General features: G+C 33.5%; 1 pseudogene; it reads right to left on the bottom strand.

The window, feature by feature from the left end:
* LOC116119707 overlaps positions 1 to 20,562 on the bottom strand; it is a 40,117-nt pseudogene that overhangs the window by 19,292 nt on the left and 263 nt on the right.

Below are 20,562 nucleotides of genomic sequence, written 5' to 3'. Positions count from 1 at the left end.
ACATTAAATGATTAATACAACCATCACTAATTTACAAAACTATTAAAAACCAGATTTAGATAACAATGCTGACTCCTATTAATAATAAACAGAACATTATCTAAGTAGTTGGAATACCAAAGAAAGAAAAAAAAATTGTTCGCTACCCACACGCGAACTATATAAACCACAGATACCATATCAACAATATAATTTCCATATACTTGCACCCAAAAAATAGCACCAAGACGTCATGATTCCTTTCAGATTAACAAAAAAACAACCCACAGGTCTATTACAATTACCATCAGAAATTCTATAACGAATCATTGTAAAAGCAACCAACAAAGATCACACCGCTTTACAAGCAATACGATTAACGTAAGTTTTACTAAAATCATCGTATTTCATTAATCTATTGATTTCATTATTTTCTTAGTCATATAGAAAATGATATTATACAAAATGGTTAAATATACAACTAATAACAGTAAGATAGTAGTTTGTTCCGCAACAGTCCTATAAAAATAATGGTTAACCATACAAATGACTCTATCGAACCATGTGCATCTTTAGTTGTTAATAGTTTTCTAATAAACAAAAAACAAAATGCATTTTAGGATCCATATTTAAGTGAGTCATATTCTATACACTTATTTATTCTTAATTGCTTGATCATAAGGTAATGGTATTATGATTCCCAACTATGGATTTTTTTTTTTTTTTTTTAACTATTATGAATCTTGTGCTTTAAAACCATTACTTACCGTACAATTTACAAGTGCAAATCTCTGAACAAACAAGCAAACATAAAACAACTATTACAAAGAATGGACACATCAAAACAACGACACAAACTACCAACAATAACAACAGCGGAACTTTCAATTTTGAAGACACTTGCAGAAGCAGAAAATAAACAGGCTTTGCTATTGCTGGGAACACATTTGGTCTTCATTGAACATGATACATATATGGGATTAAAACTACTAATTGCAGTTTGCCAAAGATATAACAAGCAAGCAATATATCACACTGTCTTTGCTCTCCTTACTGTACATGACAACAGAGGTATACAAATTCTAATGAAATTAGTAAAACTAATTAACCATTTATACAAACTGAAATATTGCAGGAAAGAATTCAAGTCCTTGACTCCAATTGCAACAATTTTTATTAAAAGACGAATATTTGAGACTTGCAACAAGGAGAATCAAAATCGTATACACTGGGACAGATCAATATCACTAGAAAATATCACATGTCATAGATGTAATGTGGATTACCAAATAGTCTATATGAAATTTAATTTTAGTAACTTTCTTATGTAATTTCTTGCACATTTACAAATTTAAATGTTTTTTAGTTTAATCTGAAAATAGAAGTTAAAACTCACTCAATTATCAAAAATTGATCCAAATATTTAATAACTTGTAAAGAAAAATTCATCACAAAATTACAATGATCAGTAAAACGTAAACAATATTTAATAAAAATATTAAACACCAATGATTATGACAATTTCAAATAATTAAACATGTTCGACAAACAGCAATCTAAATATTGTTCCTATAACATATAAATATAAATTTCCATTCCATTATTCGTTAGATTGAATTCTATGCCAAACCACAACATATATTGGAAACCCGCCTGCCGAACCATTGTTAACTATTAATTATGCTCTCCTTTAATGTGCCACAAACGGTTTTGCTACAAGTTATCAAGACTTTTTCAATCAACATGTCTATCTATTGTTAGATGTCTATTAATTTTCTCAAAGCAACTTTTATATTGTGTGATACAGTACCACAGAAATTGTTCAAACATTATGTTAAAAAATTGAACACAGACAATAAACATCAATCTAAATATATTATAATCTTAATTTAAAAAAAAAAACTAGAAATAACCATTTCTATTACACATTTAAAAAAACTTTTGTACCATTATTGATCAAACAAGATCAAAGTCGAACTATATGCATGTTTCATAACCATATTATTGAACCACAATTAATAAATTAATAAATATATTGTGACATCATCATATCATCTCCAACTTTGATACTTGACAAAATATTTATTGTCCATCCTTTAAAAATGTATCAATAAGATTTTATTATTAGTAAATTACATTCTTTATTTATCATAATAACTTAACATCTTGCTGAATCATTATTAACTACCTAACAAATATGTTGCACACTTAACAAAATATTTATTACGATTTTCTTTAATACTGTACAAATAGTCTACTAACGTTTCCTATTACCTTACCCAAATAATTATTAACACTTTTTCGATCGACACGTTCATTTATTACCATATGTAGGTTCATATTCCACCTGTTCGTATCCTATTCTCCTATAAATATTGCTCTGACATCAATCACTCATTTAACTTTCTTCGATACTATTCACTTTAATTGTTCATTTCTTCTCCAAAACTTAATTCGAAAATGGCTAACAAAACATCACAACCAAAAGAATCTGCAACAAATACTAGCAACGACCTCAATGACAATAATTCTCCACCGAGGCAACTAGAAGGTATAAGTGTTCCACATCTTTTGTATCCTAAATTACAAAATCGCAAACAAAACAATGATACATATTTGCGAGAATATAAAAACCATTAAAAAAAAATTGATATGTCGAGAGTTCATCTAATAATTATATTTACACATTCATGTTACCGTTTCCATATATTTATAAAATTTGATTGTATATTGTTTCTACAATTGGTTTATACAATTTTTCAAGGAATGCCAGAATTGAGGGAGATTTTCAAAAAAGTTGATAGCAATCTGGATGATCTACATACTGCAAGAGACAAATTCGAAGAAGTCATTGACTAGATGTTGAAAATCATAGAATCTGCCATGGATATTATTTATAACCTAAACAAAAAAGAGTATGCATATGCACTAAAGGAACTGAACAACTATAAGAAAAATAGAAAATAAAGTCTATATCGTCCAAACCCACTTCATAGTATGAAAAAGCGATGTACTTATTACTTTTATAATAAAAGTGTTATTCTCTACGTTCAATTTTATCTTGATTTTGGTGTTGCTCATTAATTGATTGAAAATTGTTCTCCATCATAACACGTTATTTTTTGATTCATTCTTCCATCTTCCACACAATGGATGAGTACTACCAATAGTTATATAAGTACATTACATAGACATTCTAAAAATCTAACAATTTTCATGAAAACGTATAAAGATGAAGTTAGTTTGTTTTCAAACCTGGCTAGAAAGAACCCTATACTGTGAAAAAAAATTGTTAATATAGTACATTACATAGACATTCTAAAAATCTAACATTTTCATGAAAAACGTATAAAGATGGAAGTTAGTTTGTTTTCAAACCTTGGCTGAAAGAACCCTATACTGTGAGAAAAAAATTTACTAGTCATATCAACCTGAAAATGAACTCAATATAATTTTAAGTTCAAATAATTTATCTTCATAATATTAATTAATATTTATAATATAAAGATACATTATTAATTTTATGTTAACACAACTTTGTACATATATAAGTTATATTTACTCTAAAACTGTATAATCTAACAATTATCATGCTCTTAATCTAATTACTTTATTCTGTAAATAAATTTGTTTTACCCTTCCAAAACAAACCCCCCTTCCCCTGTCATATTACACCTATTCCGAAAATACCCCCCGCAATGGCCCCTATGCTCGGGTACCCCGATTTCCTAAGCAACCTATTCCAAAATTAAATAAACACACCCGCATAATGTGCGGGCCCCATGTCTAGTTTTATAAATAATTGAAAGAGAAAAAAAGCATATACATATTATGAATTATATTGAGATAATCCCAAAATTAAATATATAATTAATTTAATTTCAAGATTGAATGAGATAATTCATAATACATTTAATTTTGTGTTTATAGAATTTTTTTGGAATATTATCTAATATTTTTTCAAAAACTAATTTGTAAAATAAGAATATTAAACAATGGAATATTGAATTATACTGCGGTTTGGAAGTACCGTAAAACTACGTAGTTTTAAAGTAGTTTGCTTAACCCTTTAAAACATTTAACATAAGGTCATAATGGGTATTTCCATATTAAAAGATTAAGAAAATGTTTTTATTAAATGTAGGGATGATAATGCAATTTTAGTAAAGATTGGAGACCTTTCAGCGAGCAAAAAATATAAATTATTGCAACTTGGTCCTTATGAAAATAACATGAATTGAGGGGATGTCAATGCAAATAAAAGAATCTGGGCGTCCTTTGAAAATAAAAAGCTAGAAATTCGATAATAAAGATTTTTTCTATTGCTGCACCCAATATTAGAATAATTTGGGATCCTTTTTTACGAATTTAGAGTAATTCTCTGAAACAATTTTCTTCTCTTTTTTTTTTTTTTTTTTTTTTTTTTTAAGTTTTCACACTTATTAAAATCGAAATTTCCTATTAGGGTTCCTCAAGTAGGCTTAATTCAAACAAATATTTCAATTGTAATAAGTTTTGTTGGACTTTTTTACATAGGGCTACAAAAAAAAAAAACCAAAAACCAAAAACCAAAAACCGAACCAAAACCGGTCCGAAAAACCAGTTAATCAATTTTGGTTTCGGTTTCAAAAAATGGTTGAATCGGATTTCTGGTTCGGTTTACGATTTATAGTATTTTTATAACCGATTTTCTTATTAATATAATAATATTATTCTAAAAATCCCTAATTATCTAAATCCTAAATCTAATATTATCCTGATTTTGAATTTTGAATCCCTAAACTAAGAACCAACTTCACAGTTCACACTCGACAACTCCTCTCCTCTCAAACTTGGGGGCAGTTTATTAAAAGGTCATCTAAAGTTTGCATTTAATTAAAAGGCTATCAAGTTTTAAAGTGTTAACTAAATAGCCATATTATTGATTAAGGGTAATTAGTGCTTAATAAGGATTAATGAAGTATTATGTAATCTTTTCAAAATTATACTATATTCCCACAAACCCGAAATTGTTGCAAACAAACCCAAACACATTCCCGCCATTAACGCATCTCTACCTCTGCATCTTCTTCTCTTCTTCTTAGCTTCGTCTACATCTTCTTCTTCCTCTACATCTTCTTCTTCTTCCTCCTTCCTTTACATCTTCTTCTTCCTCATTCCTCTATATCTTCTTGTTCCTCCGCCATTAACACTTTCTTCTTCGTCCACCATTAACATCTTCTCCGCCAAAGATCCCCCTCCTCCTCCTCCTGACATTTCGTCTAAGTATGTGTATTTCCTTTTTACATTTTACATTTAGATTTACAAAGATTTAATAATGGATGGGGTTTGGGTTATGATTTTGATTTAGTTGTCTAGGTTGTTGGGTTGTGTTTGATGTAATGCAAGTTGAAAGGAGTGAAATTTGTTGAAAATTTGTTCTGGGTATGTGTTCTGGGTATGATGAAATCGATTGTAGGTGGAGATGACTGAAAATGTGTTCTGGGTATGATGGATCGCTTAAGCGATCTAGTGTATCGCTTAAGCAATCTGGTAGGTCTGGTAATGCAGCAGATAGATCGCTTAAGCGATCAAGTATGCAGTAAATAGATCGCTTAAGCAATCCAGTAAAAGTCTGGTGTATAGGAGCAGATCGCTTACACTATCAGTAAATGGCATAAGATCGCTTAAGCGATCATGGTTATTTATACTAGATCGCTTAAGCGATCAAGTGTATCGCTATCCAGTATAAATAACGATGATCGCTTAAGCGATACAGCAGCCCATATAAGTGACTGTGCAGATTCTTTTTAAAATATTTGAACCCTTAGTACAGCATTTAAGAAATTTTTTTTTCTTGCATTATAGGTAGTTGGCTATTATTACACATGGGACAAGTTGTTTTGGGTGTTGAATATTTTGGTGAGTGGGTGGAGGGAGCACGTAGCTGGGAGTGGATTGAGANAGAAGTGATAAATTCAGCCAGGTTTGATACTCAATTTAGTGAGTTTTTGGCTCACAATTTGGTTGAATTAGAGAGTTGTGGAAGTGTAGCCAACATGGTAGTAGCATGTGCATATGAATTGTTTGATGAAAATCCTAAGAGAAAACATGTTACCATGGCTGCCCTGTCAAATATGTGACTTTATGAGTGATTTTTGAGCATCTTAACCATCGAACTGGGTTGAGACGTAAGCATAAAAGTTGTAGCCCTTTCTCTAAGCTTTAAAATGAGACCAAGATCATAGCAATTCGATGTGTATAGCTCAAGATATGCCTTCCTACATATGACCTGCACAGAATGGCTACCTCAAAGTACCTCCAATTTATTAGTTATGTTTAGTCTAATAATATATGATTGATTTCAAGTATGGGAATGTTGTTGGTAGAGAATACTAGTTCCATAATGATATCTTTATATGTCATAATGCATTCTCACCTTTGAGCATTTGCATTTAGAAAGAATAGCAAAGAATGAGCATATTTCCATACACATACACATATATGAGAACATTAAAGAACAAAGAGAAAGAGAGTTTGGATGAATTGTGGAGAATTTCTTTTATGCATGTATATGCTTATATATGAAGAATTGTTGATGGAATGGATGTTGGATGATGGTTGGAATTTATCAATGAGAAGAAGTGTTTGTGTACTTGATGTTTGATGAGAGTTTGGATAAATTATGGAAGAATTGGAGTAGAATTTATGGAGTGTAAATCCTGGACAGGTTTGACGTTAATCTTGGTGTGTTTTATTCCAAATTTTGGTGGCCTAGAAGAGAGGTAGAAATGTAGCCAAATTAGAGTTGATGTGTGCATATAAATTGTTTGATGAAATGTCAAAAAGAAGTGCATACATGATTATGATTATTTGATATCTTGAGATGAGTTGGTATATGGTAGAGTATGACATGCTCACATTCCATATTGCATTATTGCATCCAAACATGTGAATTTAGAATGAATTATAAGCATGAGCCCATATGCATGCATACATACTCATAAGAGCATTAAAGAGCAATAATGAACATTAAAGTTAAAGAACAAATAGAAAGAAATGAAAAATATTAAAGAAGTTCAAATCTGAAATTTTATCTAAAGAAGTGTAAAAAAAAAAGATAAAAGAAGAGAAGGTTGTTGCGATGAGGAACCTGTGAGTGACATAGCCCCGTATGCACGCTGCCTTTAGTGAGCGGCCTTAGAATTCAGAAAGAAGAATTGTACAGTCCGTTAGAAGTGGATGAGGACTGTACCCAGAATTAGAGAATACACTCACACGGCCAGGGTTCCAAATCCATGCCTCAACCATGTCCGATCGGCAAGAGAAAGAATAGAAAGAAAGAAAAGAAAAGAACAGAAAGAAAAGAAAAGAAAAGAAAAGAAAGAAAGACTAGAAAAGAAAGAAAGAAAGAAGTACAGAAAACAGAATAAGAAAAAAATAGAAAAGAAAATGCACATTTTATGCATTTGTGCATTTGCATCATACCTATGCATGATACCATGCCTATTATCATGAGTAGTGAGAAATTAGAAATAGAGAAAGAATAGAGAAAAACAAAGAAAGAATAGAGAAAGAACAGAGAAAGAATAGAGAAAGAATAGCGAAAAACGGAGAAAGAATAGAGAAAGAATAGAGAAAGAACAGAGAAAGAATAGAGAAAGAACAGAGAAAGAATAGAAAGGTGTGATGTAAAGAAAGAAATTTAGAATTTAAGCAACGGATAGAGAAGAGTAGCATAGCGGGTTAACTTACTGAGCAATTAGTGCTCACCCCGTTGTTTTCAATATTTTTGTAGGTAACAAGTGAGATGCGGTTGCTTGGAGCGTCACGCAGCGGAAGGGTTGGGCAACACTGTCGAGTTGATGTTTTGTAACTTTATTATATTTTACAAAGATTTGTATTTAAAGAAAAATTAGTTATGGACCCATTATTTTATACTCATCTACATGTATATTTTCTTATATATCTTTTGTGAGTTTTACTGTTATTTTCCAAGTATATTAGCTAGAGAGTGAGTATTACAATTATTGATCAAACAAGATCAAAGTCGAACTATATGCATGTTTCATAACCATATTATTGAACCACAATTAATAAATTAATAAATATATTGTGACATCATCATATCATCTCCGACTTTGATGCTTGACAAAATATTTATTGTCCATCCTTTAAAAATGTATCAATAAGATTTTATTATTAGTAAATTACATTTTTTATCATAATAACTTAACATCTTGCCGAATCATTATTAACTACCTAACAAATATGTTGCACACTTAACAAAATATGTATTACGATTTTCTTTAATATTGTACAAATAGTCTACTAACTTTTCGTATCACCTTATTCAAATAATTATTAACACTTTTTCAATCGACACGTTCATTTATTACCAGATGGTTGTTCATATTCCACCTATTCGTATCCTATTCTCCTATAAATATTGCTCTGACATCAATCACCCATTTAACTTTCTTCAGATACTATTCACTTTAATTGTTCATTTCTTCTTCACAACTTAATTCGAAAATGGCTAACAAAACATCACAACCAAAAGAATTTGTAACGAATACTAGCAACGACCTCAACGACAATAATTCTCCACCGAGGCAACCAGAAGGTATAAATGTTCCACATCTTTTGTATCCTAAATTACAAAATCGCAAACAAAACAATGATACATATTTGCGGGAATATAAAAACCATTAAAAAAAATTTTGATATGTCGAGAGTTCATCTAATAATTATATTTACACATTCATGTTATCGTTTCCATCTATTTATAAAATTTGATTGTATATTGTTTCTACAATTGGTTTAGACATTTTTCAAGGAATGCTGGAATTGAGAGAGATTTTCAAAAAAGTGAAGAGCAATCTGGATGATCTACATACTGCAAGAGACAAATTCAGAGAAGTCATTGACTAGATGTTACAAATCATGGAATCTGCCATGGATATTATTTATAAGCTAGACAAAAGAGAGTATGCATATGCACTAAAGGAACTAAACAACTATAAAAAAAAATAGAAAATAAAGTCTATGTCGTCCAAACCCACTTCATAGTATGAAAAAGCGATGTACTTATTTCTTTTATAATAAAAGTGTTATTCTCTATATTCAATTTTATCTTGATTTTGGTGTTGCTCATTAATTAATTGAAAATTGTTCTTCATCATAACACGTTAGTTTTGACTTAATTCTTCCATCTTCACACAATGGATGAGTACTAACAATAGTTATATAAGTACATTACATAGACATTCTAAAAATCTAACCATTTTCAAGAAAAATGTATAAAGATAGAAGTTAGTTTGTTTTCAAACCTTGGCTAGAAAGAACCCTATACTGTGAGAAAAAAATTTATCAGTCATTATCCGACCTAAAAATGAACTCAATATAAATTTTAAGTTCAAATAATTGATCTTCATAATATTAATTAATACTAATAATTATAAAGATACAATTATTAATTTTATGTTAACACAACTCTGTACATATATAGAAGTCATATTTACTCTAAAACTTGTATAATCTAAAAATTATCATCTCTTAATGTAATTACTTTATTCTGTTAGAATAAATTTGTTTACAACCTATTCCAAAAATATTAAATAAACATACCCGGGCAACGCACGGGCCCCATGTCTAGTTTTATAAATAATTGAAAGAGAAAAAAAGCATATACATATTATGAATTATATTGAGATAATCCCAAAATTAAATATATAATTAATTTAACTTCAAGAGTGAATTGAGATAATTCATAATACATTTAATTTTGTGTTATAGATATTTTTTTGGAATATTATCTAATATTTTTTCAAAAACTAATTTGTAAAATAAGAATATTAAACAATGGAAATATGAATTATACTGCGGTTTGGAAGTACCGTAAAACTACGTAGTTTTAAAGTAGTTTGTTAACCTTTAAAACATTTAACATAGGTATATGGGGATTTCCATATTAAAAGATTAAAGAAAATGTTTTTATTAAATGGGGATGATAATGCAATTTTAGTAAAGATTGGAGACCTTTCAGGAGCAAAAATATAAATTATTCAATGGTCCTTATGAAATAACATGAATTGAGGGATGTCAATGCAAATAAAAGAATCTGGGCGTCCTTTGAAAATAAAAAGCTAGAAATTCGATAATAAAGATTTTTTCTATTGCTGCCCCTAATATTAGAATAATTTTGGGATCCTTTTTACGAATTTAGAGTAATTCTCTGAAACAATTTTCTTCTTTCTTTTTTTTTTTTTTTTTTTTTTTAAGTTTTCACACTTATTAAAATCGAAATTTCCTATTAGGGTTCTCAAGTAGGCTTAATCAAAAATATTTCAATTGTAATAAGTTTTGTTGGACTTTTTTACATAGGGCTACAAAAAAAAAAAAAACCAAAAACCAAAAACCGAACCAAACCGGTCCGAAAAACCAGTTAACAATTTTGTTTCGGTTTCAAAAATGGTTGAACGATTGGTTGGTTTACGTTTATAGTATTTTATAACCGGTTTCTATAATATATAATATTATTCTAAAATACCTAATTATCTAAATCCAAATCTAATATTATCCTGATTTTGAATTTTGAATCCCTAAACTAAGAACCAACTTCACGGTTCACACTCGACAATCTCTCCTCTCAAACTTGGGGCAGTTTATTAAAAGGTATCTAAAGTTGCATTTAATTAAAAGGCTATCAAGTTTTAAAGTGTTAACAAATAGCCATATTATTGATTAAGGGTAATTAGTGCTTAATAAGGATTAATGAAGTATTATGTATCTTTCAAAATTATACTATTTCCCACAAACCCGAAATATGTTGCAAACAAACCAAAACATTCCGCCATTAACGCATCTTACCTCTGCATCTTCTCTTCTTTTAGCTTCGTCTACATCTTCTTTCCTTACATCTTCTTTTTCTCTCCTTTACATCTTCTTTTCTTCCTCATCCTCTATATCTCGTTCCTCCGCCATTAACACTTTCTTCTTGTCCACCATTAACATCTTCCCGCCAAAGATCCCCTCCCCTCCTCCTGACATTTCGTCTAAGTATGTGTATTTCCTTTTTACATTTACATTTAGATTTACAAAGATTAATAATGGATGGGGTTTGGGTTATGATTTTGTAGTTGTCTAGGGTTTTGGGTTGTGTTGATGTAATGCAAGTTGAAAGGAGTGAAATTTGTTGAAAATTTGTTCTGGGTTATGATGGAATCGATTGTAGGTGGAGATGACTGAAAATGTGTTCTGGGTATGTGGATCGCTTAAGCGATCTGTGTATCGCAAGCAATCTGGTAGGTTGGTAATGCAGCAGATAGATCGCTTAAGCGATCAAGTATGCAGTAAATAGATCGCTTAAGCAATCCAGTAAAAGTCTGGTGTATAGGAGCGAGATCGTTACACTATCAGTAAATGGCATAAGATCGCTTAAGCGATCATGGTTATTTATACTAGATCGCTTAAGCGATCAAGTGTATCGCTATCCAGTATAAAAAACGATGATCGCTTAAGCGATACAGCAGCCATATAAGTGATGTGCAGATTCTTTTTAAAATATTTGAACCTTAGTACAGCATTAAGAAATTTTTTTTCTTGCATTAAGTGTAGTTGGCTATATTACACATGGGACAAGTTGTTTTTGGGTGTTGAATATTTTGGTGAGTGGGTGGAGGGAGCAGCGACTGGGAGTGGTTGAGAAGAGCAAAGAAGCTATACCAATGTGTGTGAGCATAGGGTTAGTTTGATGAGTGATTGATGAAATATTAGAAGAGTAATTTGAGTTGCTCGCGTAGTGATATAGTTGTGAAGTATGTTTTAAGCAGAGTTCCTGAACATTATAGGTACCTCCTATTATATAAAATCGGATGAAAGTGTGAAGTATATATGATTGATGTGGCCGATAATGGTCGAGGCCGATTTTAAGGGTTTCTCTTGTAGAAAAACATTCGAAGTTGGTTCAAAGGAAGGGATAACGAGAAAGTAGGCGAAGATTAGCCTGGTTTTAATTTGAACAATGAGGCCATTGTTTGTTAGTTGAAAACAAGAGTAGACGGTGAATGGGTGGTGAGGAGGAGACTGTAGAAGAGGTTGGTGATGGGGGACAGAATGAAAAGTTGGAGGAGGGACCCCGTAGATGTTCCCATAGATGTAGAGATTCCTTTAAACACAGATTATGCAGAAGGCATAGATTGTGAGGAGAGAACACCATGGTCGTTTATGCAGTGTCAAAGAGGGCAATTGGAGGTAGTAGTGAATCAGATCATGTTTTACGGATGGATCAGAGTTGCACAGGGTATTTATTTGACAAAAAATAGGAAATTGTGAGGAAGCTAAAACTTGTTGCCGTGAGAGTTAATTTTGAGTTCATCACCAAAAAGTCAAATTCATTGGCTGTGACGGTTGCATGTTGTTGACCGAAAGTGCAAGTGGGATTTATTGTAGAAGGTTGGCGGAGTCGGAAAATTTATACTTAGCACATATACCGTGAGCACACTGGTGGTTTGGGACATATTTCAGGTGAGCTCGACAAGCATCCCTGAGTTATTGGACAATTTGTCAAAAGTCGTTTGTTGAAGGGAAAGGTCCATCTCCTAAAGACATTCAGAGACTTGTGCGCACAGAGTTGGGATGGTTGTTAGTTACTGGAAATGCTGGAAAGGGAGAAACATGCACAAGATTTTGTGAGGGGCACGCGGAGCACGGGTACGAGTATTAGAAGCATACCGTATATGCTTGAGTTGACAAACAAGGTAGCAAGACAGCTTTGAGTGGGACAGGATACGATGTTTAAATATTTTTGTTGGTACGGTTTCTGCTAGAAGGGGTTTTGTAAACATGAAAAAGGTGTTGGTTGTTGATGGTTGCTTTCGACGGGAAAGTATGGAGGTACATTGTTGGTGGCCACTGCACAGGACAGCGAGAATCACCAATATCAGTTGCAGGTGTGTGGTTGACTCTGAGAATGACGAGTCATGGACTGGTTTTCAGCAGTTATGTATGAAAGTGCCTGACATTAATGAGTTGTGCAATATCCGTAGGCATAACTCTATAAGAAGGGGATTGCCACTATTTACTATCAAGCAAATCACGGATTTTGTATGAGGCACCTTGGTGAGAACATAAAACAAAAGTTTAAGTGTGCTGGCCTCCTTTAGACATACGACATGGCAGCAAAAGCTTATCGGGTTGATGCGTTCGAGGAGCACTTCCAGCAAATCCGAATCAAGGATGATAGAGTTGCTAAGTATTTACGATGATGTTGGTTTCGAGCGATGGAGTAGAGCTTACTTTCCTGGAAGAAGGTTTGATGTCATGACCACGAACATAGTCGAGTCATAAATTCAAAGTTGTTAATAGAAAGAGAGTTTCCAATAGTTGACTTTTTGATGCAATCCAAAGGACACTGTCGCGGTGGTCCGAGCGTCATACAGGTCAAATAATTTACTACAACCCTTGTTCCGTCAACTGAAAAATTATTGCGAGAACGTATGGAACTGGCAAATGCACTGTTTGCCTATCCTCTTAATGCTCAAGAGTTCACTGTGCGCGACTATGGTCATGATGCTCTAGTTAACCTTGTTAGAAAAACTTGTAGCTGTAAAGTGTTTGACATTCAACGTTTACCTTGTCCTCATGCACTAGCAAACATGAAACGCCAAAGGAAGCGGATTTTGGGTCAAGAATTTACATAGAACTTTGCTCCCCTCTCTATATGACAGACACTACATGCTAGCTTATTCAGAACGATATATCCGGTGCCCTAGAGAGCAGTGGGTAGTGCCGCCAGAGGTGGCTAACATTATATCTACCCGCCATTCAAGAAGACAGCAAAAGGGAGAAAAAGAGTTAAGCGTATCCATCAGCCTTTGAGGTTCCCCGGAAGATGAATAAAGTGCTCATTTGCAAGCAACCTGGCCAACAAGAGAAGCAGTGCCAAAAGCAATCACATGCAGATCCAGCAAATTAGGTTCGAAGAAGGATGAAATTCAGGGAGTTGCCAAGGCACCCGTTGATGAGTTATTGTTTTCAATTATTGATGTTATAAAATTTATTGTTACCTTAATAAATCACTCTTATATTTCTTGTTACATGGCCTAAATATTTGTTGTGATTTTAGTTTGGAATTAGGTGTCAAATTGTGGAGAAAGTATAGAATAATAGTGTTGGTAATTAGTTCGTCAAAATTCAGGATAAAAGCAGAAAAGTATATATGCAATGATCGCTTAAGCGAGTAAGTATATGCTTAAGAACAAAGGGTTTTTCAAACAGGATCGCTTAAGCGATACCAGGATCGCTTAAGCGATCATGCACCTGGGCAGATGATTCTACCCATGTGCACGATGCTTAAGCGATCCGTGATATCGCTTAATCGACCAAGACAAAAAGAGAAGATCGCTTAAGCGATATCTAGGTTCGTTAAGCGATCATGCACCTAGGCAGATCACGATCGCTTAATCGACCAAGACAAAAAGACAAGAATCGCTTAGGAGATATCTAGGACGCTTAATCGACCAAGACAAAAAGACAAGAATGCTTAAGCGAATCTCGGATCGCTTAAGCGATCCATGATTGCTTAATCAACCAAAACAAAAGAGATGAATCGCTTAAGCGATATCGAGGATCGCTTAAGCGATCATGCACTGGGCAGAATCATTGCCCAGGTGCACGATCGCTTAATCGACCAAGTGAAAAAGAAAAGAATCGCTTAAGCGATATCTACGATCGCTTAAGCGACCCTGTGTAAACGAAGTTCCTTTTATTACGATCGCTTAATCGACCGACGAAAGATTTAAAAATTTGACAATTACACCCCCAAACCAACTTCCAGATTCAGGTCACCACCGTTGGAATCCTACCGGGAAAGGGCGTTACAACGCATTCAGGGATCAAGCTAATAGGGCGTCGATATGGCCTTTTCCGGCCAGATCGACCACGGATATGGCCTTTTCCGGTCAGATCTAGCCGTGACTGACGAAAATACGACATCTAGCCGTCAACTTAGTATTTCTTTTGAAAGTCGATGACAGCCCGATGTGGCCTTTTCCGGCCAGATCCGCAATGGATCTGGCCGGAAAATGTCACATCTGTGAATTACAGGCTATTTCCGGTCATTGTGCGAAATCTGGGAAGTTTGGGGGTGGAGTGTGTTTTGTTACTTTTGAAACTTTTTCAGGCAGTATTAATGAAATTAATTCAGTTAATAGGTCTAAAATTTATTAAAAAAATAATATTTGCAAGATAATTAAACAAAGAATATATGGGAATAGGATTTATAATATTTATACGAATATTCAACCAAACCACCCTTATGTTCTGAATAAAGACGAATCGTAAACCATGTATGATGCATAGACAATTCAACACTTTGTATGTTTCATACTGAGGTATAAAGAACTATATGCTTAAATAAATATAATAACGGTCATAGTCCACAAAGACGAATCGTAAACCCTATATGCTTAGCATAGACATAAACATTCTACACTTTATATGTTCATACTAAGGTAAAAGAAATACGCTTAATATAAATATAATAACGGCAAGTCCACAAAGACGAATAGCAAACCCTATATGTTAGCATAACGTAAACATTCTACACTTTATATGTTTCATACTAAGGTAAAAGAACTATATGTTTAATATAAATATAATAACGGCATAGTCCACAAGACGAATGTAAACCCTATATGTTTAGCATAGACGTAAACATTCTACACTTTAATGTTTCATACTGACGTAAAGAACTATATGTTAATATAAATATAATAACAGTCATAGTCCACAAAGACGAATTGTAAACCTATTAGTTTAGCATAGACGTAAACATTCTACACTTTATATGTTTCAAACGGAGGAAAATAACTACAGTTTAATATAAATTAATAACGGTCATAGTCCACAAAGACGAATCGTAAACCTATATGTGTAGCATAGACGGAAACATTATACACTTTATATGTTATACTGAGGTAAAAGAACTATAGTTTAATATAAATATAATAACGGTCATAGTCCACAAAGACGAATCGTAAAAACTAATGTTTAGCATAGATGTAAATATCTACACTTTATATGTTTCATACTGACGTAAAAGAAATATGTTTAATATAAATATATAACGGCATAGTCCACAAAGACAAATGTAAACCCTATATGTTTGCATAGACGTAAACATTCTACACTTATATGTTTCATACTGAGGTAAAGGAACTATATATTTAATATAAATATAATAACGGTCATTGTCCACAAAGACGAATCGTAAACCCTATATGTTTTGCATAGACGTAAACATTCTACACTTTATATGTTTCATACTGACGTAAAAGAACTATATGTTAATATAAATATAATAACGGTCATAGTCCACAAAGACGAATCGTAAAACCTATATGTTTAGCTAGACGTAAACATTCTACAGTTTATATGTTTCATACGAGGTAAAATAACTATATGTTTAATATAATATAATAACAGTTATAGTCCACAAAGACGAATCGTAAACCCTATATATTAGCATAGACGTAGACATTCTACACTTAGATGTTTCATACTGACGTAAAGAACTATATGTTTAATATAAATATAATAACGGTCATAGTCCCCAAAGACGAATCATAAACCCTATATGTTTAGCATAGACGTAAACATTACACTTTATATGTTTCATACTACGTAAAAGAAACTATATGTTTAATATAAATATAATAAGGTCATAGTCCACTGAACAAATCGTAAACCCTATATTTTAGCATAGACGTAAACATTCTACACTTTATATCTGACGTAAAAGAACTATATGTTTAATATAAATAAATACGAACATAGTCCATAAGACGAATTGTAAACCCTATATGTTTTGTATAGACATAAACATTCTATACTTTATGTTTCATACTGACGTAAAAGAACTATATGTTAATATAAATAAAATAAGTGCATAGTCCACAAAGATGAATCGTAAACCCTATATGTTTAGATAGACGTAAAAATTCGCACTTTATGTTTCATACTGAGGTAAAATAACTATAGTGTAATAAAATAAATAACAATCATACTCCACAAAGATGAATCGTAAACCCTATATGCTTAGCATAGACGTAAACATTCTACGCTTTATATGTTTCTAATGACGTAAAAGAAAATATGTTAATATAAATAATAACGGTCATAGTCCAAAAAGATGAATCGTAAACCCTATATGTTTAGCATAGACATAAAATTCTACACTTTATATGTTTCATACTGGACATAAAAGAACTATATGTTTAATATAAATATAATAACGGTCATTGTCCACTGAAAGAATCGTAAACCCTATATATTAGCATAGACGTAAACATTCTACACTTATATGTTTCATACTGAAGTAAAGAACTATATGTTTATATAAATATAATAACGATCATAGTCCACTGAACGAATTGTAACCCTATATTTTTAGCATAGCATTAATCGCTAAACCGATGCTCTGAAATACAATAATAATATCCGAATACATAGGAAAACTTAAGTGATTCTTTGCTTTTACTCCTGCTCGCTTAAACGATCCCTGATCAAAAACGCTTAAGCTATCACTTGTATCGCTTAAGCAATTTTGTAAAATACTCCTGATTGCTTAAGCGATCTCAAATCGCTTAAGCGGTCTTGGCCAAGGCAGAATGAATCTGCCCAGATCTATGATCGCTTAAGCGATCTAATGTATCGCTTAAGCGATTCATTGCTTTTACTCCTGGGCGTTAAGCTATCCATTTGTATCGCTTAAGCGATTTTCGTAAAACACTCTTGATCGCTTAAGCGATCTTGAATCGCTTAAGCGATCTTGGCCAAGGCAGAATGAATCTGCCCAGATCATGACACTTAGGCGATTTGAGATCGCTTAAGTGATCTTGTCCTGGGCGGAATGTATATCTGCGCAGATCTATGATCGGTTAAGTGACTTATGTATCGCTTAAGCGATGCTTCCTAAACGAGTCTCTGTCGCTTAAGTGATTTAAGATCGCTTAAGCAATCCTTGTCAAGGCAGAATGAACATTGCTCAGATGGGTAATCGCTTAAGCGATTGATGTATCGCTTAAGCGATTCTTCGTAATAGACTCTTGGTCGCATAAACGATTAGATCGCTTAAGCGATCATATCTAGAAAAGTCTTGGTCATTGGGAACATTTAACATCACTCATTTCCCTCCTAAATCGGAAAAGCAATTGTATCAATCAAATTCATCACAAATCAAAATATAGGAGACATCAATGTAATCGAAATAGAAAATAAAAAATAGGCATGGGATGCGGCAATATCGAATATATGGAAGCTAACCATTAGCCCCAACTTGGGTGAATCAATAGTCACACCAGTATATCACACAGTTGTAGTGATACACACAAATGAAAGAAATGCTGAAAAACCATTATCCGGCTTGGGTGAAGCAAATGATCACACCATACATAGTAAATTCAACTTGCTAATGAGATATCTTATATGGACAAAAAGAAAAATTATCTCCCAAATGTCAACCAATTCTTTACAAAATTTCTATACACTGCCGCAAGAAGAGCCACAGCACATGAATTTGCTGTACATTGCTTTATTGGGTTCTGCTCACTCAAAATGAATCCATCTGCCCATGGAAGCAGTCGACAGCCCAGCTCCCGACAGTTTCATTGTTTCGTCATTCAACCCATCCATCGAGGTGTGGTCATGTCGAACTCAATAAATTTCATGGCATATACCCCACATTCAGCACTACAATAGGAAGAGGACATTAGTATTAGAATAAACTATAGAACAATGTATATATAAGTTAGTTTATACAGAAGTTACCTTGACTCATTTATTGGGCCGGTAGAGCACTTAATTGGCCACTTTCCGATTAGTATTTGATCACCCAAGTGCCCAAACATCCCGCTGTCATGCAACAGCCCGGGAACAACCTGGACAGTGGCTCCAACTTGACCTCCAACTGCTTGTCGACAAATAGTGGGGTTGCAGTCAAGGATCTTCAGCAACCCTTCCTCTAGATGTGCAACGACTGCTATCCAGTGCATCTTTAACAAGGATGATGCAGTATACTCTTTAACAAATGTCCCACTGTGGCCCTATTTGGGCTGATCCCCCCGTATATACTGCATATTCTGGCACCAACAGCATATTCCATCTTAAGCCAGTCACCAACGCATATCATTATCCCGAAACGTACTGGCTTTCCATCCACCATGAACCACATTCGTGCTTTTTGTTGCTTTTTATTGAGGGCAGCAACATATAATACACTCCAACCCCAGAATGTCTTTTTTCCATTTTGTGTCCATACCAAAAATGACTAAACAAGTCTCTTGAATCTCCTTTCACCATCCTCTGTCCCAAATCCCGTTATTCTCGTAAAAACATCCCAACTTGACATCACTGTCACCCTCACAGGGAAGTACGGTACCGTACGCTTACAACCTCCAATCTGTACTCTCTATAGTTACGCTCCGAAAAATCTGCATAATCGATAAAACAAATATCAGCAAAAAAATTAAACAAATCAAATATAAACAAAATACGCCCAGAAGAATCGCTTAAGCGATGGGCAGATGATTATGCCTCATACAGATCTCTTAAGCGATCTGAAATCTTTAAGCGATAAAGGATGCGTTAAGAGATTATAGATTGGGCAGATTCGTTCTACCTCGAAGAGATCGCTTAAGCGATCTTAAATCGCTTAAGCAACCAAGAGTAAAAGCGATTCATCACTTTTACTCTGGCTGGTAAGCGATTACAGATCGCTTAAGAGATCTTGTACGAGGCAGCATCAACATCTGTCAAATCTAAGATTGCTTAAGCGATCATTATATCTCTTAAGCGATTCATCGCTTTTACTCTGAAGCAATCCAAAGTAGCTTAAGCGACCAAGAGTAAAGTCATCAATCGCTTAAGCGATACAAAGGACGCTAAGCGATCTTAGGTCTCGGCAAGAACAAATACCTTTCTCGGCGGCTCTCTCTTTGGCGGCCTCTCCTCCTCCTCCTCCTCTGAACTCTCGCCGGACTCCTCTTCCTGGCCTGAATTCTGCCCGGCCTCCTCTTCCTCTTCAGAACCGTTTTGCTCCTGTTCTCTCTCTTGTTGTGCCGCCGTCGTCTCCGCTGCTGGAACACCTTCACTGATCGGAGGATCCACCGGAGTAGCCATTGAGCTGCTTGCGCGATCGGACTCTACGATTCGAAGAGGCGTTGGGTTTTCGTCCTCATTGTGAATGTCAGCCATAGTTTTAAGAAAGGTAGAAGCTTTAGGATTGAATTTGGGTGTGAAAATTTGTCGGAATGTAGACTGTTATCGCCGGAAATTGCACAGATGCGTTTAGGGATTGAAGATATCGATTTTTGTCTTAATTGGTTTCGATTAAGCGATTTGAATGGGTGGGGCTCTTTTTCAAATTTCAAATTTTAAAAACTTTCATTAATTATATTTTGTCCTTATATGTTTTAATCTTTTCATTTTAACCCATTTTACATGTTTAATGGATCCTAACTGTGCCACGTCAGCTTCTCTAAATTGGAAAAAAATGCAAAACAGTTTCAAGGCCATTTTTTTAAATCCAAACTTGGGATGGCC

This window comes from Pistacia vera, unplaced genomic scaffold (assembly GCF_008641045.1).
Source record: "Pistacia vera cultivar Batoury unplaced genomic scaffold, PisVer_v2 Contig900, whole genome shotgun sequence".
NCBI lineage: Eukaryota > Viridiplantae > Streptophyta > Magnoliopsida > Sapindales > Anacardiaceae > Pistacia > Pistacia vera.
The sequence above is the reverse complement of the archived record's forward strand: the minus strand, read 5'-3'. Positions and strand labels throughout refer to the sequence as shown.